The sequence below is a fragment of the Leucoraja erinacea genome, chromosome 19 (assembly GCF_028641065.1).
Source record: "Leucoraja erinacea ecotype New England chromosome 19, Leri_hhj_1, whole genome shotgun sequence".
NCBI classification, from domain to species: Eukaryota; Metazoa; Chordata; class Chondrichthyes; order Rajiformes; family Rajidae; genus Leucoraja; species Leucoraja erinaceus.
Window position 1 is genome coordinate 10,953,422 of NC_073395.1, and position 17,715 is coordinate 10,971,136.

At 42.1% G+C, this 17,715-nt stretch overlaps 1 protein-coding gene across 1 annotated transcript in view; it reads left to right on the forward strand.

The window, feature by feature from the left end:
• The first annotated feature begins 1,645 nt into the window (after positions 1 to 1,645).
• The window catches only part of LOC129706213 (uncharacterized), a 152,177-nt gene continuing 136,107 nt past the window's right edge, over positions 1,646 to 17,715 (forward strand). The window contains exon 1 of the mRNA XM_055650284.1: positions 1,646 to 4,560. The gene's annotated coding sequence lies outside the window, so the exon portion shown is untranslated. The remainder of the gene's footprint in view (positions 4,561 to 17,715) is intronic.

Consider the following 17,715-nt stretch of genomic DNA (forward strand, 5'->3'; position numbering starts at 1 on the left):
TATCTGCATGATCCATTTGAATTTCAAACATATTTGAATGTAATTTGTTTCCACATGCTTTCAGCGTAAAGGTATTAAACATTATCTAGGCCAACTAGAAAGATTCAACTAAGTTACTCGAGAAAATTGTTGGTGCTTTCTTAAACTGAATGGCATATTTCTTAGATGAAGCTTTGCTATGAATTAGTATTCTACTGCAACGTTCTGTTACTTAAGGGATCTCTCCACCATCCACCACCACCCCTCATTAGTGTGTTTTGATCTGCACTGATTTTCTTGGTTTCACAGCAGGCAAATTTCATCAGAGTTACATCCAACTCAATCCTGACAAATCTGTCCTTGATGCAAGATGATTATTGCATATCTCTTAACTGCTATTCGTGGACATTTTTCTCTGGCTTGTAGGAATCTCTCCATGGTCATGAGAGGGGCTTATGTGTAAAACTATCCAAAATACCTAAAGCCAGCCATGTTAGTAATTGCGTTGTTGGATATGTGGACTGGGAAATTTTGTAAACAGCTCAAAGCAATACAATTAGTTTGCCATGTGTTTGTAAATAGGTTGGTACATTCAACCGATGAAGCGACAGGGAATTAGCCTGTGCCAACCATCATCAGTAAGTGTGAATGCGGCCTGGGAAATGAAACCATTTCGTCTGTGTTCCAACTTCTAACATCTCCACCTTTGTGTTTTTCCTAATTGTAAGTAAGCATCTTTGCCGATAAAGGACATGAAAGAAAACGGGGAAACATAATGCAGATAATAATTTTTAACCAAAAATGTTCTGTTTAATTTTAAATGAAGCAAATGTATTTCATGCCTCTTCCTCATGTTGCACGCAGTAGGCAGCACATTTGGCTTCAACCATAACACTTGGGAGCCTCACATTTAATCTGGAATTTAATGCCTGGGCCAGATATGATGTCAATTTAAACTAATCTCCTCAGCCTGCACTTGATCTATAACCCTCCATTCAGCGCATATCCATGTGCCAATTTAAAATCCTCTTGAACACCAATTGCATGTCTACTGCCACCATCACCACCCCAGGCAGCAGGATCCAGCACCCACCACAAAATTTGCCCCTTTAAACTTTCCCCCCTCTGATCTTAAAGCTTGGCTCTCTTGTCTTTGGCATTTCCACCCTGGGAAACAATTTCTAACCTGTCCACCACATGTATGCCTTTCATAATTTTATATACCTCTGTCAGGTCTCCCCTCAATCTCTGACGCTCCAGGGAGAACAATCCAGGTTTGTCCAACCTCTCCTTATAGCTATTACCTTCTAATCCAGGCAGAATTCTGATAAACCTCTTCTGTGTCTTCTCCAAAACCTCCACGCCATTCCTGTAACGGAAACGCAAATAATAAGCCACAAGCAGCCAAACCAGAGATATATAAATCAAAGCTGACACTTCAATGCTTTGTTGAGGGTCTGCAGCATTTTTGGAAGTAGTAGTGCCATGCGTCTCCTCCCAGACATTGAGGATTCTTTGGTACTGTGGTATTATTCTACGGGTACTGCCAATATCTGCTCAAGTAATATCACTAGTAATGTCACTAGAAACAAACCATTCAGTAATTTAGTGGCTTGCTTTACAGAAACTGGATTCTACATTTGAATATATTAAATATCTTCAGATCGTTTGGGATTAGCTATTCTCTCAGAACATTTCTGTGCTGTTAGTATCTATTTTTATTGCAGGGCAGTAACAGTACTGAGTTTTCTGGGAGTTTTTCTCTCATACTATGAAAACTATATGGTAGTTATATATGAAATTTTCAGTTCACATTTGTGTAGAGAAAATGTATTATTTTTCCAATGTATATCTTAGTTTACTTTAGACTTTAGAAATACAGCGTGGAAACAGGTTCTTCGGCCCACCGAGTCCGCGCAGACAAGCAATCACCCCGTGCACTAGGGACAATTTACAATGTTTTAATTATGTCAATTAACCTACAAACCTAACGTCATTGGAGTGTGGGTGGAAATCGGAGATTCCGAAGAAAACTCACGCAGTCATAGGGAGAACGTACAAATTCTGTACAGGCAGCACTTCTAATTAGGACTGTACCCGGGTCTCTGGCACTGTAAGACAGCAACTCTAACGCTGCGCCACCATGCTGCCCCTAATTTATTTTGATTTATCCTTCATCAAAAGTATATTATTATAGTATTTTCTGTATTGAGTGACATGTATTTCTAACAATTATAGCTTTTGGTGTCAATTTCTCCTTTTTGTGATAATTGGTACGTAACATTTTAAAGCATTGTGAATGATTGCTGTTCATGCAATTGCAAAGTTCAGTGGGATCAATATACTGCATCTGGCCCAAAAACACCTCCAGTCCCATTTTCTTGATGTTCACCCTAACAATGTTGTATACATTGCATAAAGACGAAGAACTTCCATACTGAGATTCATGGAACAGGTGACTCGGTGTAATGCTGCACTGAAACTGTTGCTATTCTGTTTGGATATCCTGTAGTGATCAGCATGTAGTCAAATAGGTGTAATCCTTGCAGGCAGCTCTTAAAAGGACATGCCACAGTAATAAACACTCACCCAGCCATAGGGGAGTATTGCTACTGAATTAATGAATAGTGTAATGATGGCAGGAGAGGGTGTTCGAACAGTGGAAAAATACTCCCATGGGGTAGAGAGACTGAACAATTTAGTGAGGAATAATACCCATATTCTTTATGCAACGGAGCCATAGAAAGCCTGAATGCAACGCCCAGGCAATTTTGGCAGTGAGGTTTCCGTAAGGACACGAGTGCAGTCTCTGAATGTTAGAACTTTGGGGAAGCCTGCAGTGTAGCCAAATGCCCGTGTCCACTCTGCCTGCTCTTCTGGTAGTTGAAGTCTCCCCTTCTTGAGTATGGAGGTGGACTGACCTAACGAGTGTGCCAGTAAGCAGCAGTGTGAGATATGAGCAAGAACAGTAACAGCAGCCTGGAATGTTTCTGCGGCTTGGAAGTTGAGAATAACCACGGCTCTGACCTCCAGAGGCAAAAGGATGAAGGCTCGCCTCAAGTTACAGGAGGTCACAATTTTACTTTACAGAAAAACAATGTAATCTGTGTATCACCACTACGTCGTAGAGCTAGAACAATCTGGCTGTTTTGTGAGGGAGTAAGAACTGTTGCTTTTTTCTGACCAGAAGGTTGAAAATCTCGCAGCAGATAAATCTAGCATGTTGCACTACTATTAATGTCACCTGGGTGAATTCTATGCTGGAAAAACGTGAGAGAGAATGAGAACACGACCAACAAAGTGATCGATGATCAGCATGGACTTGGTGGGCTGAAGGGCCAGTTTTCCATGCTCTATCTTACAATAAAAATAACCTCAGATGATCAGCTCTGTAACCTGTTCTCTATAGTTCTCACAAGATCCCAGTAGAGCTTCAGTAGCAAGCAATAACAAATGTTTTTTTTTCCAAAATATAAGGCAGAATTTCTCATATAATATTCCACATGCTGAGTGATGTTACAAACCATTCACTCAATGTGTGCATTCATTGACAGCACTGCCTGTCATGTGCTGTCAGTGGAAACTAGTTAGAGATTACTGTAATTTTAAAGTTCACTGAGAACACAAAAGGGAATTGAACCAATGAAATAGTGATGTCGGCATAAAATATTATAAAAATTCATATTTTAAAAATACACCAGGATGCTGGAGAAGCTGCAATGTTTCAGTGGCAGATATTTTAAAGTTTTAAGTTTTTCTCCCCAGTTTATACCACTGCAGGGTAAAATAAGATTTTGAATAGATTGAATGAATCATTTAAAAAAATTGCAAATTCATATTTTATGTTATATTTTAGAATGGGATGACAGAACTAAAATCATGATTTGCAAGCTCAAATTCTAGTGCCTGAGATCAGAATTAACTCTCAACAGCGTTATATTATAACCAGCACTCCGCTCCCATTTACTATGGCAAGAGATTTTTGGTAAGGATCCTGCTACATCCTCTGTAGAGAGACACAAAGCGCTGGAGTAACTCAGTGAATCAGGCAGCATCTCTGGAGAGAAAAGATGGGTGATGTTTTGGGCCGGGACCCTTCTTGTTCCGACCCGAAACATCACCCATCCTTTTTCGCCAGAGATGCTACTTGACCCGATGAGTTACTCCAGCTCTTTGTGTTTATCTATGGTATAAAACAGCATCTGCAGTTCCTTCCTACACATCTCCTCCACCCTCAATTGCACTCTATTAGCACCTTACACCATACCATCTATTTCCTATTGCCAACGTTTCTCTCTATTCGTCCTCTTCCCTTGTTTTATCCTGATTCTATATTTATTTAAACACTGCTAATTTCCTGGTCTGATTAGTTAAAACCTGATTACAACCCTGTTTGCTTTGTTTATGCTCAAAATACAGGTTAACATTTTAAGATGGTGGATGAAGGGTTAAATGCAAGGTTGCATGTGGACACACCTGCACCATATGATAATTAAACCACCAAACGAGACCAGCTGCAGATTATTCAGCCAACAAAGACACGAGGTCTGCTGCTGGAAGTTTTTGTACAAAGGTCTGGAGGTAAAATTCCCTTTATAAAAAAAAAATATATACACATTGTGTTGAGTACTATGTACAAGTTTTACTAGTGTTTTGTTTTAGTTTAGCAAGAAACTAACACTTGCTAAAGTGTTACTTTATTCATGTGTTCTCAGGAACTGACTGCAATGATTATTCTAACGAGTTTTATTCAAACTGTTCCCAGGTGGACTTTTCTCTCCCTATTTTTCATCTCAACTTCATTCTTTACTCCTAATTGAGATTCTCTCTCAGTCCTCTGAAAAGTTCTCTACAAGGAGTGGAGTACCATGGTTAAGTTTTAAAATACCATTTTTAAGCTTTGAAAACTGGCTCCGTTTCATCCCAGCTATTATCAGGCAACTGAACCATCCTATCAACTACTGTACTGAGCTAACATCTATCTCATTGGAGATCCTCAGACTCTCTTTAATTACACTTTACCTTGCACTAAATGTTATTATCTGTATCTGTGGATGACTCAATTGTAATCGTATATAGTCTATTCCAATGACTGGGTAGCACACAACAAAAAGCTTTTCATTACCTTGGTACATGTTATAATAAACTAAACTGAATGAGTTTATATACCAACAAATAGAGCAATTATTTGTGATCAAATATTTATTGTACCATCTTCTCTGCATGGTCATGTGTGTTACTTTTGAAGTTATGAAACTGGACATCAGATATGTCCCACAAATACCAGTTGCATTGAAGTTGTGTTGTAATTTTGTGATATCAACCCTGCTCTGAAAGATCACTGGCTTGAAATGGAAAATGCAAGTATTATTCAAAGTGAACGTTGGGTGAAAAATTCAACCCATCCACTTCATGGGATGGGCCACGGTTGATAGAGCAAGATGTGGAGTGTGTGGCCTCCGAGTAGGATGGGGACTGTGAGAGACAATAGTGGGAGGGGTGAGAAAGGGAGAGGAGGGAGGGTTAACTCATGAAGGGCAGCTGAACAAACTGCGTGACTGTGGAACATGGAAGGGTCAAAGGGTCTGGAGGAGGTTTACAAGAATGATCCCAGGAATTAGTAAGTTAACATATGATGAGCTTTTGAGGGCACTGGGCCTATAATGGTTGAGTTTACAAGAATGAAGGGGGGCCTCTTTGAAACAAACAGAATAGCGAAAGGCTTGGATGGAGTGGATGTGGAGAGGATGCTTCCACTAGTGGGATATTCTTGAACTTGAATATTCTTGAATATTCTTTAATCCTCAGAATTAAAGGACGTTCTTTTAGGAAGGAGATGAGGAGGAATTTCTTTAGTCAGAGGATGGTGAATCTGTGGAATTCTTTGCCACAGAAGGCTGTGGAGGCAAAGTCAGTGGATATATTTAAGACCGAGATAGATCGATTCTTGAATAGTACAGGTGTTAGAGGTTATGGGAGAAGGAAGGAGACTGGGGTTAGAAGGGAGAGATAGATCCCCTCTGATTGAATGGTGGAGTAGACTTGATGGGTCGAATGGCCTAATTCTACTCGTATCTCTTTGAAGCAAAACTGAAAACGGGTAAATAGGTAGGAAAGTAACATGATGTGTCTGAGTAGTCTACAAAGGATATGGATCATTGGAGAAAGTTTTCTGGCAAATGGAGTATAATTGTGGGTAATTGTGGAATTGTTTATTTTAGTAGGAAATCTAAAAACTAAGCATTGTCATAGTGGTGAGCTATAATAGAGCTCTGAGATTGAGTTGGAGATTAAAGAATTGCCCGTTTAACACAAGGTAAATAAGGGCAAAAGGCTAGAATGTAGGTGAAGCGGGTGATTAGGAAAGCTAACAACGTAATATTTTCTTTTACTGGGGGGAATTAAGGAACAAAAGTCGGGAGATTGTGCTTCAGTTATGCAGGGCATTGCTGAGACCACAATTGGAATAGAGTGTAAAATATAGGCTTCATGTTTAACGAAGATTGGAACTGCTTTGGAAGCGGTTCAGGAAAGATTAATGCCTGAATAGGATGGGTTGTCTTGGGTGGAAAGGCTGGACAGGCTAGATTGTATCTGCTATTCTTTGGAAGAGGGTAAAATGACTTGATTGAAACGAAATATCCTGAAGGATTTCAACAAAGTGGATGTGGTGTACATTTCCTCTTGTCCAAAGACCTAGAACTGGAGTTTGTGGTTTAAAAATAAGGGGACGACTATTTAATTGGAGATTAGGTGATATTTGTTTTATTCTTGGAAGTCAAGAGTCTTTGAATTCTCTTCAATATTCAATAAAGGCAGGAGAATAGGGTCAGGAGGAGAGATAGATCAGCCATGAGTGAATGGCAGAGTAGACTTGATGGGCCAAATGGCTTAATTCTACTCCTATCACTTATGACCTTATGATCTTATAAAGTGTGGTGGAAGTAGAGTCCTGTATATTTTGAAGGCAGAGGGGATAAAGGCTTGATAGCAAGGAGAATCGGCAATTAAATAAAAGGGATGGTATGAGTGCAGGAGAGCATCGGGGACGTTTGAGGGAGAATGGGGGTAACTGCATTGAAGATGATATGGGTTGAAGGTGGGTATACGCTGGCTATTTCGGAAGTGTTTATTAAACCTGGTGGTCTTGCTCATTGTACTAAACCGTGACCCTTTTAGAAAATGGTAAGTTTGCTTCGGGTAAGGAGCAATAATGAAAATGTGCTCTATAATACAGACATAGAAAACTTTAATTAGTCCAACGAGAGTGAATATGGGAATATTCTAATATATCTAAATTTTATTAGTTATTTATGTTATGACATCGGATGGAAGCTGCATACCAAATCTTGTTGCGCTTATGTGCAATGACAATAAAATATATTATTATTATTATTATTATTATTAATAGGAGAGGGACATTGAGCTCCCCATGTTTTATTACTATGTGCACAAGTACGGTGAGGTACAGGCACATTGAGCATTTTGCTTGCAGCAGCAGCATCACAGACACATAGATTCAGACAATGCACAGACATATAAATGATACATAAATTACACACATTTTATAAGGCAGTGTACAGAAAAATGCTGTGTACACAAAACAAGGCACAATGAGAATACAAGTCCATTGTATTGCAAGAGGTGGTCTGTAGTGTTCTGTTGCCGAGGTAGGATTAAGGTTGTGTAGACAGATTCAAGAACCATCTAGTTGTAGTAAAGTAACTGTTCCTAAAGCTAGTGGTGTGGGACTTAAGACTTCGAGATCACCTGCCTGATGGTAGCAGTGAGACAACAGCATGGTCTGGACGTGGTGAAATCGATAGGAGATGCTGCCTTCATGAGGCAGTACTTCATGTTGATGCTTTTGATGGCGGGGAGGCTGGTGCCAGTGATGGACCAGGCTGAGTCTCACACTCTCGGGAGTCTCTTGCATAAGGTCCTGAAATCACCGTACCAGGCCATGATACAATCAGTCGGGATACAATCAGTCAGGATACACAATTACTACCATCATAATTTATATGTAAACTAATTCTATTAATCTGCTTCTGTCCCATTCTCCCCATTTGATTATCAACATTTAATAAACCAAGATTTAAAAAGAACAATTTATGTTGATTCAAGTGTCATTTGAGGGTAAATTGCAAAATTACAAGACTATTGACTATGTAGGTCGTGTTCTGAATTTTGTACTTTCATTTGGTATAAATTAAAATCAAACTTTTTATTAATGATTTTAAGTTGTCTTCAGTGTTATCTACTGTTTTTTTTAAACTCTGGCAGAATAACAACTACGAATTCAATTAGGGTTGGGGCAAAGTGCAGTTAAAGCTGATTGTACATTAACCTATTCAGCTTCCAACGAGCAGAGGTAACACAAACACCAGGAAGCCTGCAATAAATGCAGTGCAATTTCTTCCAAGGTGTGGTTATATAAATGAGATACATATAGAAATGTCACCAAATTGCTCTGACAGGGATATTAGCCAGACTGGCTGACTTTGGAGAGAGACAAATACAAAAAAGTGATATTTAGGAAAATAAAACTGGGGATAAAGAAGTTTACTCTGTAGTTCCAAATTTTGGCTGCATTCTGAACATTGTATTTATTATACATTTCTACAGAAATGTAATTGAATCTTTAGAACGCATGTCCTGGATTTACAAATCTGTATTTTGCTATAATAAATATCACACTATTCCCTGCCCAAAGTGTACCCTTAATGTGTTTCAAGAAGTCTTTTTAATTTATGAAATTTCACTTAATGAAATGCTTCCCAGGAGAATATCCTTTCCATAAATCAAAGAATATCTGTATCCCAGCTGGGATCCATTAGATCTGTATACCTCAGCTGGGATAGAACGGAGAAAGTTCTATTTTGCTAACTATTTTGCTAACTTCAGTATAGTTCTAGTAACATCATCCTCTCTCCTCCCCAACTACCTGATTAAAGCACACACTTAGATGAGAAATTAAGGCCATGTGCTTTCTTGGGTCTTGGAAGAACTTAAGGCAACATCTTAAGGAAGAGCAGAGGCATTTCCACCGGTGCCCTGGCTAATATTTATTCCACAATCTAACTAACCTTTGATCATTAGGAAGACCTGTTGTGGTTGTTCGTTGGGACTTTGCTGTTTGTTGAGACTTTCCTCGCCAAGTTGGCAGATGGAGTTTAATGCTGATAAATGTGAGGTGCTACACCTTGGCAGGACAAATCAAAATAGGACGTACATGGTAAATGGTAGGGAATTGAAGAATACAGTTGAACAGAGGGATCTGGGTATAACCGTGCATAGTTCCTTGAAGGTGGAATCTCATATAGATAGGGTGGTAAAGAAAGCTTTTGGTATGCTAGCCTTTATAAATCAGAGAATTGAGTATAGAAGCTGGGATGTAATGTTAAAATTGTACAAGGCATTGGTGAGACCAAATCTGGAGTATGGTGTACAATTTTGGTCGCCCAATTATAGGAAGGATGTCAACAAAATAGAGAGAGTACAGAGGAGATTTACTAGAATTTTGCCTGGGTTTCAACAACTAAGTTACAGAGATAGGTTGAATAAGTTAGGTCTTTATTCTCTGGAGTGCAGAAGGTTGAGGGGGGACTTGATAGAGGTCTTTAAAATGATGAGAGGGATAGACAGAGTTGATGTGGACAAGCTTTTCCCTTTGAGAATAGGGAGGATTCAAACAAGAGGACATGACTTCAGAATTAAGGGACAGAAGTTTAGGGGTAATATGAGGGGGAACTTCTTTACTCAGAGAGTGGTAGCGGTGTGGAATGAGCTTCCAGTGGAAGTGGTGGAGGCAGGTTCATTGGTATCATTTAAAAATAAATTGGATAGGCATATGGATGAGAAGGGAATGGAGGGTTATGGTATGAGTGCAGGCAGGTGGGACTAAGGGGAAAAAAAAATTGTTCGGCACGGACTTGTAGGGCCGAGATGGCCTGTTTCCGTGCTGTAATTGTTATATGGTTATATGGTTATAAGTTAAGTCACCGCATTTGGCAGGTCTGCCATGGCGTGTAAAAGTGTTATGACATCATCTAACATGGAAAGTTTAAGTTCACATTTATTGTCACATGAACCAATTAAGGTACAGTGATATTTGAGTTGCCCTACAGCCATACAAGAACACAATACACGATGGAGTTTAACATAAACATCCATCACAGTGGAATCAGTATTCCTCACTGTGATGAAGGTGATAAAGTTCAGTCCATCTGTCTTCTTTGTTCACTTGTGGTCGGGGCCTTGAATCCTCCGCATTCGCCGCTACAGATGGCCCGATGTACAAGCCCTCTCGTCGGGATGATCGAAACTCCGACGTCAGGATGGATCAGAACACAATCCACGGCTTGGAGGTCCCGAATCGGCCGTTTCTTACCGGAGACCATGACTTCACGATGTTAAAGACCACGGGCCAGCGGTCAGAGCACTTCTGGCGATCCCCGGCAAGGGATCCCAGGCTCCGCGATGGTAAGCCCGCGCCGCGCCCGCTTGTAGAAGCTCTGAAGACCGCTGCAGTCAGCAGGCCCCCCTGCGGTCGGAGCTTCAACACTGGTGACCTTCAGCAAAGGATCCCAGGCTATGCGTTGGTTAATCTGCCACGTTTGCTGCTGAAGCTCTGGGCAGGTCTCTGGTTGGGAGAGGCTGCACCAAACCAGTTGTTAGGCCGCGAGGGGGGCGAAGATACGACAAGGAGAAAAGTCGCATCTCTGCCGAGGTAAGTGACTGAAAACGATTCCCCCACCCCACTCCTCCCCCACATCAGACATACCGAGAAACATTAAAACATACATTTAGACACACTAAAAATAACAAAAAAGTCAAAAGGACAGACGGGCTGCTGATGAGGCTGCCGTTCGCTGCACCACCCGCAACATGTAAGGCAACCTATAAGTAAAATATTCCATTTACAACATCACTACCAACATCTCACAAATACATTTGCATTGCAAAAACCTTTAGGGCCTATTGGCATCAACATAAAAGCAGGATTGCAAATGGCCGTGATGGGAAATGTCCATTCACCTGAGATTTCCGCATTGTAAATAACGAAAGCCACGTCGGGTTTTAAGCACATAATATAGTCCAAAAATTCACTGCCTAATTGCTGAGGGGATTGTCTTTCAGATTAGTCATAAATCAAAATCCTATTTGCTTGTTCAGCTGGGTAGTGAAGCTCCCACAGTGCAATTCACAAAAGAGCAGCGCACTCCCCTGACTAACATTCCCCTGTCAACCCGCACCACCAACAACTCCTCGAGCTGGTCATCCCGCTTGTTTTGCTTCAGCAGAAATGTGGCTCATTGAGCTGAGGTAATTGCCTTCAAAAATACTTTGAAACTAATCAATCGGTTTTAGTATACTTTGGGATCCCCCTGGAGACACAATACAATTGTATAGAGATGTGGGAAGATGGGGAAAAAAAATAGAAACATCCAACTGAACTTTAGCACAACATTAAAGTTATTTTTATGAGTTGAATATTTAAGCATTAATTGTGCCTTCATTTTCAAATGGAATTATTTTCTAATGCAATTGTCTGTAATTTTTTAATTACAATGCACAATCAGTATGTTAATTGCTCTGCAATGCAGTGATAGCTAATCGGTGAATAGGATTTGTAATGACACTTGGAGTTGATGACTGAACTGCCTTTCTTTATTGCACCGCTGTATTTGATGATATTACTTCTCAGCATATTTCAGTCCTAAAGTTTTACGAGGATGTTGCCAGGACTCGAGGGCCTGAGCTACAGGGAGAGTTTGAGCAGGCTAGGCCTTTATTCCTCAGCGCGCAGGAGATTGAAGGGTGATCTTGTGGAGGTGGTTAAGATCATGAGAGGAATAGATAAGGTAAATGCACAATCCTTTATCCCGAGTGGCGGAAAATCAAAAACCAGAGGATATAGGGTTAAGGAGAGAGGGGAAAGATTTGATAGGAACCTGAGCGGCAACTTTTGTTGGAACGAGCTGCCAGAGGAGGTGGTTGAGGCAGATAATATCACAACGTTTAACAGACATTTGGACAGGTACATGGAAAGGATAGGTTTAGGTCTGAAGAAGGGTCTCGACCCGAAACGTCACCCATTCCTTCTCTCCAGAGATGCCGCCTGTCCCGCTGAGTTTCTCCAGCTTTTTGTGTCTATCTTAAGTTTAGAAGGATATAGGCCAAATGCAGGCAGATGGGGCATTTTGGTCGGCGTGGGCAAGTTCGGCCGAAAGGCCTGTCATCACACTGTATATCACTAATTTCCTCAGATACCAATAAGATTGAAAACATCTTCTGAAATCTTCCAATCATGACCTTCGAATCATAACCTTGCCACTAATTATATTGCAGCCCTCCCCTTGACCATATAAACATAGACAGAAAATAGATGCAGGACTAGGCCATTCGGCCCTTCGAGCCAGCACCGCCATTCAATATGATCATGGCTGATCATCCAAACTCAGTACCCCGTTCCTGCTTTCTCCCCATATCCCTTTATTCCATTGGCCCTAAGAGCTAAATCTAACACTCTCTTGAAAACATCCAGTAAATTGGCCTCCACTGCATTCTGTGGCAGAGAATTCCACAGATTCACAACTCTGGGTGAAAATGTTTTTCCTCATATCAGTCCTAAATGGCCTACATAACCTAAATAACCTAAATGGTTATTCGTAAACTGTGACCCCTGGTTCTGGACTACCCTAATATCAGGAACATTTTTCCTGCATCTAGCCTGTCCAATCCCTTAAGGGTCTGTCCCACTTACGTGTCTTTTTCGGCGACTGCCGGCACCTGTCATAGGTCGCTGAAAATGTTCAACATGTTGACATGTGTCACCCGCGACACGTCGCCAGGGGATCGCCTGTATGGTCGTGAGTAGTCTCCTAGTCACCCAAAGAGTCGTAACGTCTTTCTGGACGCCGCTGAATTTTCAACATGTTGAAAATTTTCGGCGACCTATGACGGGTGCCGGTAGTCGCTGAAAAGTCGTGTAAGTGGGACAGGCCCTTTAAAAATTTTAAATGTTTCTTTGAGATCCTCACAACAGACTGCAGATGCTGGAATCTTGAGCAAAAAATAAATTCCTGGAGGAACTCAGTGGGTTAGGCAAGGCAGCATCTGGGGAGATAATGGACAGGTGACATTTTGGGTTAGGACCTTTCTTCCCATTGTGTGTGTGTGTGTGGGGGGGGGGGGGGGGGGGGGGGGGGGGGGGGAGAAAGCTGGAAAAGAGATGTGGAGGCAGGACAAAGCCAGGCAAGTGATAGGTGGATACGAGTGAGGGTGGTTTGATTGAGAGATGGATGGAGTAGGTGACAAAGGGTCGGGGTGGGAAGGAGACAAAAGGGTGAGAGATAAAGAGAGGAGGACTGCAATGTAAAGCTGGAGGGATGGATGTTCGTGACAGAAGAGAGAGTATGGGAGAGAAAGGAAAATGGGGGACTCGGGGATGGAAGATGAGGGTATGAATGAAGGGAAATGAGCTTGTCGACTGGGTGGGTGGGGTGGGTGAGGGAGGGGTTGGAGATGGTGGGAGAATACCAGGGTGGGCGCATTATCTGATCCTGGAGAATTCAAGATTCACAATGTTAGGTTGTAACGCTCGTTACAATGTTAGGTTGTAAGGTACCCAAGTGGAATGCAGGTCACTGTGACTTCAACACAATTTGAGTTCACTTTTTAGATGTGACACAGTATCACAATAGGATAGAAACATAGAAATTAGGTGTAGGAGTAGGCCATTCGGCCCTTCGAGCCTGCACCGCCATTCAATATGATCATGGCTGATCATCCAACTCAGTATCCCGTACCTGCCTTCTCTCCATACCCCCTGATCCCCTTAGCCAGAAGGGCCACATCTAACTCCCTCTTAAATATAGCCAATGATTATATTTGACCACGAATGTCCCAGTTACACTAGTCCCACCTGCCCGTATTTTGACCAGATCCCTCCAAACCTGTTCTATCCATGTACCTGTCTAACTGTTTCTTAAATGTTGGGATAGTCCGTACCTCAACTACCTCCTCTGGCAGCTTATTCCATACACTCACCACCCTTTGTGTGAAAGGTTACCCCCTCGGAAACCTATTTAAATTGTTTCCCCTTCACCTTAAACCTATGTCTTCTGGCCTTCAATTCACCTACTCTGGTCAAGAGACTATCCATCTACCCGATCTATTCCTCTCATGATCTTATACACCTCTATAAGACCACCCCTCATTGTTCTGCACTCTAAGGAATAGTCCCAGCCTACTCAACCTCTACCTATAGCTGACATGCTCTAGTCCTAGCAACATTCTCGTAAAATGTCTTTGGATGGCGATGCCTCTGGCAGTGTGACATTCGCTCCGTTTACCACTCTGATGCTCCAGGGTGGAGGCACGGCGTGATGTTATTACCAGCGAGTGACAACAGTGTTGGAAATCTTGAATTTGAATTTTGAATACAAAACATGATGGATTTTGAAGAACAAAAATCAAAAGCTGCTCATACGACCAACGTTGCCTTTCCCTTGATAGTTTTGCTACACTGAGCATTCAATTCGCAGTTTGTCCTGTATCTCAAGATGAAATATAAATTAAAAATACTGGTTTGCTTCTCTTTTTTGCTGTTGTTTATGCCCCATTACACATCAACTACAGATCTGTTCTATAAAATGATAGTTCAAGGCATTCCATAATTAAAAATGAAATGTACATTAAAAATAAATTGCCTTACAAACTCTGCTAGATTATTATTCCAGATCTATGAGCAGCATGATGGTGCAACACAATTTATTTAATCCATGAAAAGTTTGAACTCATTACATATGGCACTCTGATTGCTAAATAGCTCTGCTATTTGAATTAATATTTGCCATTATTTTGATTTGATTTAAATAGACACCCAAGATTTTTCCTATTTAAGCTCGAGACATTAAAAGCAGGAGCAGACTGTCCAGCCCATCGAGCCTCTTCCATTATTTAAGCTCATAGTTGATTTTCCATCTCAGAGTGAATTTCCACCACTATCCCCTCATCCCTTGGTTCACCCTGAAGAAGGATCGGGTCCCAAAACCGTGCCTATCCATTCCCTCCGTAGATGCTGCCTGATCCACAGATTTACACCAGCACTTTGCATTTGGATCAAGAATCCTGCATCTGCCATTCCTTTTGTCTACTTGCTTCTCTTAATGCCTAGAAATTATCAAGAAAGCTCATCAGCGCCTCTACTTCCTGAGAAGACTACGAAGAGTCGGTTTGTCAAGGAGGACTCTCTCTAACTTCTAAAGGTGCACAGTAGAGAGCATGCTGACCGGTTGCATCGTGGCTTGGTTCGGCAATTTGAGCGCCCTGGAAAGGAAAAGATTACAAAAAGTAGTAAACATTGCCCAGTCCATCATCGGCTCTGACCTTCCTTCCATCAAGGGGATTTATCGGATATTACCTCAAAAAGGCTGGCAGCATCATCAAAGACCCACACCATCCAGGCCACACACTCATCTCCCTGTTACCTTCAGGTAGAAGTTACAGGAGCCTGAAGACTGCAACAACCAGGTTCAGGAATAGCTACTTCCCCACAGCCATCAGGCTATTAAACCTGGCTCGGACAAAACTTTGATTATTAATAACCAATTATCTGTCCTTTGCACTTGATCATTTTATTTATTCATGTGTGTATATATTTATATTACAGTATATGGACACTTTGACCTGTTTTGTAGTAAATGCCTACTATGTTCTGCGTGCTGAAGCAAAGTAAAAATTTCATTGTCCTATCGGACACATGGCAAAAAACTCACTTGAAATTGAACTTGAAATCTGTAGCTGTGCGCTTCAATGACTAGAACGACTGAGGTTCTCCAGTTCTCTGGGATGGAGAGTTTAAAAGGTTTACAGGGCTCTGTTAAATTTCTCCTCAGTTCTGTCCTAAGTGGCCTTACTCTGAGACTGGGCTGCCTCATCCAAGACTCCTCAGCCATGGGAACCATCTTCCCCAATCTCGTCTCCTCAGCCCTTTAAGAGTGTTACAAATTTTGATTACGTAATTGCTTGTTCTTCTAATGAATAGCAAATTCAGACCTAAGGTACTCAATCTCTCCTTGTTCAAAAAAGCCTTCTTCCCTGGAACAAATCCAGCTAACCTTTATTGCTCTTCCTGTAAGGCAGTACATCCGTTCTTGGGTAACATGCCAAAACTGTAACAATCCTCCAGGTCACCATAACTCTGTACAAATGCAATAAATCTTTACCATAGTTTTTGCAACTATCTTTAAACCCTTTTCTTTTAATTCTTGTTTTTGGTTAGTAACCAGCTCCCAGGATGAGGTGTTCCACACCAAGGCATCGGAGATGTCCTAATTCTTTAAGGAACGGGGGTTCCCCTCTTCTACCATAGATGAGGCTCTCACCAGGGCTTTTTCGATACCCCTTGACAATGTTCTCTCTCTCCATCCCCCCCCCCCCACTCGTAACAAGGGCAGAGTTCCCCTAGTCCTCACATTCCACCCTACCAGCCGTCACGTACAACAAATAATCCTTCGTCATTTTCGTCACCTCCAACGTGACCCCACCACTTGCCACATCTTCCCATCTCTCGTCTGCTTTCCGCAGAGACCACTCCCTCCTAAATCCCTGGTCCATTCGTCCCTTCCCACCCGAACCACCCCCTCTCCGGACACTTTCCCTTGCAACTGCAGGAAATGCTACACTTGTCACTTTACCTCCCCCCTTGACTCCATTCAAGGACCTAAGCAGTCTTTCCAGGTGCGACAGAGGTTCACCTGCACCTCCTTCAACCTCATCTATTGCATCCGTTGCTCTAGATGTCAGCTGATCTACATCAGTGAGACCAAGCGTAGGCTTGGCGATCGCTTTGCCGAACACCTCCACTAGGTTCGCAATAACTGTCTCGGTTACTGTCTCCTCCCCGTCTCAGCTCTCCCTCTAGCCCTCTGGCTCCTCCACTTCCTTTCTTCTTCTCATCCCCCCCACCCTCACATCGGTCTGAAGAAGGGTTTCGGCCCGAAACTTTGCCCATTTCCTTCGCTCCATAGATGCTGCCTCACCCGCTGAGTTTCTCCAGCAATTTTATCTTCTTTCCTTTTACATTGTTTTTCCAAGTTCCACAATGCTCTGATCTTATTTGCATTTACATAGCACTTGTCATCACGTTGGGTCATGAAGTCAAACAGCACAGAAACAGGCTCAACTAACCGATGCCGACCAAAATGCCCCATCTACACCAGTCCTACCTGCCCACGTTTGGCCCCTATCATAGTCATAGAGTGATACAGTATGGAAACAGGCCCTTTGGACCAACCTGTCCACACCGGCCAACAATGTTCCAGCTACACTAGTCCCACCTGCCTGCGCTTGGTCCATATCCCTCCAAACTGTCCTATCCATGTTCATGTGTATAACTGTATAAATTGTGGGATAGTCCCAGCCTCCCCTACCTCCTCTGGCAGCTTGTTCCATACACCCACCACCCTTTGTGTGAAAAAGTTACCCCTCTAATTCAATAGACAATAGGTGCAGGAGTAGGCCATTCGGCCCCTCAAGCCAGCACCGCCATTCAATGTGATCATGGCTGATCATCCTATTAAATCTTTTCCCCTGCGCCTTGAACCTATGTCCTCTGAGTCTCAATTCCCCTACTGTGGGTAAGAGACTCTGTGCATCTACCCAATCTATTCCTCTCATAATTTTGTGCACCTCAATAACATCACCCTCATCCTCCTGCGTTCCATG